We start from the raw sequence: 2,450 nt of genomic DNA on the forward strand, positions 1-2,450 counted from the left end.
CCTCAGTTCTCATCACGAGAGCTCATCAGCTCATTTATCTGACTCCTGCAGTCAGTGCTCAATGCTGTGATACTCGCGCGGTGACTCACTCATTATATTGAACAGACACGTTCAGTTTTTAATTGTAGTGTCTTCTCCAACTCAGTCACAGTGATTCAGTAGCGGTGGCTTTGGGAATGGCCTCACCGGGCAGTGAAGCATTCTGGGAATTGTAGTCTTTCATCCCCATAAGACAAAAATACATTTTCTGTCTTTTCTCAGTCAAGGCGGCAGCAAATTGAAAAATAATTTCACATTTCTAATACATTAATGACCCAGTTTAAATACAGATTCATCTTCCCAGCACTGAAGTACCCCTTTAATGTGAGTTTTAATCACAACAACGTTAGCTAAAGTGCCGGCATTATCAACTTCTATAAAGTTGAGACTGGTGGTTAGTCAAAAAAAGAGGGAATTAAATGTTGTTAGCCGTGTTCTCATAGAAAAATTCACCCAGTACACTTCAAAATAATTTAATGTTAGCTGGCCATGATAAGTGCTGACTGCCTGTGTGTGTTGTTAGCCTTATTTAATGTCAGAGAAATTGAACTCTTTAGAGCTGCTTAATGACCTTATGGGTCCTTCTTAGGACAATGGTGCTCAAGCTCAGATTGTTGATGTTCCTGAATGTGCTTCCCTGATTTCACGCAGCCTTATGGCATTGTTTGCCACGACCATGTTTACAAAGGCCCCTTGCTGCTCAACACTTAAATTTTTCCCTCTACCACCAGAGAATGGTAGTCTTTGGATTCTATAAAGAATACATGTAATGCGAATGAGGAAACAGTTACATAAAGTATATCACTGAAGATATTTCTGTATCCACTGTACTCTCTAAGAGAAAGGCCATGTTTGATAAGATGATCAATAACAGTTGCCCGAATTTCATCTGAAACTTCAGCCCTTCCAACCACACCTCCACCTCGCACACGGACATCTCTTCCTCTCACTTTCATCTGCCGTAGACCTCCTCCATCCATACTGGCAAAGAACAACACAGACGTGGCACCTTTTTTTATAAGGCCTGCAGACTGATTGCAACTGAAGATTTGTGTAAAAGAGTGTCAAACAGGTGCTTCAGTGATTTCATACTGATCTAGGTATTTTCTAGTTAGGAATACATGGTTTCTGTTTGGTTACCATAGCTAAAACAATGGAGTTTGGACGGCTTAAATGACATCCATGTTAACTGTTTTACAAAAGCGTGGGGAAAATGTGTCAATCCAAAGAGAAAGGGTTAACACATTTGGGAAACATGTCTTCTGCTCTGCTGAGATAGTGATGATGAAAACTGATCCTACTTTCTTTAACCAGGTCAAAGCAATCAAGAAAAACTGTCAACATGTATTAAACCTGTAATTTCTACTTGAAACAAAATGTATGAAAAGACTAGCAGAGGTGGACAAAGTACACAACTTCATTACTTGAGTAAAAGTAACAATACTGGTCAAATATTACTCCGTTACAAGTGAAAGATGTAAAAACAGATTAAAAGTACAGAAGTATTTGTTTTTAAAAGTACTTAAGTATCAAAAGTAAAATTACTTTATGTCAACGCATTATTGTATTATTGTTGTATAAATGCACATTATGCCATCATGGTTTAAGCCAGTCAGGGATGCTCCATCTGACATACTAGCATACGACTAACTTAAACTCCTTTAAATACTTGTATAAAAGTTGCAATGCCCTTTCCAAAGCTGCTGTCACTTTAAGGCCGAATGCAAGGATCCAATACACTGATACACATCTGATATTCTCCCAACTATTTATGGTCACTTAAGACAATCAGCTTTGTTTATGTGAATACTGGACAAAATGAACATTTTGACATTCGTCTTCTTCCATTATGCTATAAACTATAAATCAGTGTCAAAAAAATGCTGTGAAATCATTGAACTTCACGTAACTGTACAAGAGTGATTCCTGAAAGGCTTTCTGCAAAAACTCAAACACCTTTTAAAGAAGAAGAAATCCTCCACTGACTTTCAAAGCTGAGACAGAAACGACTTTCGATTTGAGGACCTTGATAGAAATTTAGAGGAGTAAAAAGTACAATTTTTGTCTTTCTAATGTAGTGAAGTTAAAGTCATAAAGTACAGTACAGATACTCAAAAAGTGTACTTACAGTACTCAAGTAAATACGTCGACAAATGTATGTTGAGTATGTTGTTCTTAAATATAGGTCAATTTAACTTTACATTTAAATGAATAAATGCAGTAAAAGATATTGAGTGTAACAACAACAACAACTATGTTAAATAACACTCAGGCTCTGCACAATGTGCATATTAATTTACTAGTTCTTATGACTTATTCAAGCATGAAGACTTCAACACTTAAGAAATCTAATTAGACGTGAGGACTGATGGGAGGTGTATGATCACACCAAAGGAAACTTGAAGTCACGG

The sequence above is a fragment of the Pseudorasbora parva genome, chromosome 14 (assembly GCF_024679245.1).
Source record: "Pseudorasbora parva isolate DD20220531a chromosome 14, ASM2467924v1, whole genome shotgun sequence".
NCBI classification, from domain to species: domain Eukaryota; kingdom Metazoa; phylum Chordata; class Actinopteri; order Cypriniformes; family Gobionidae; genus Pseudorasbora; species Pseudorasbora parva.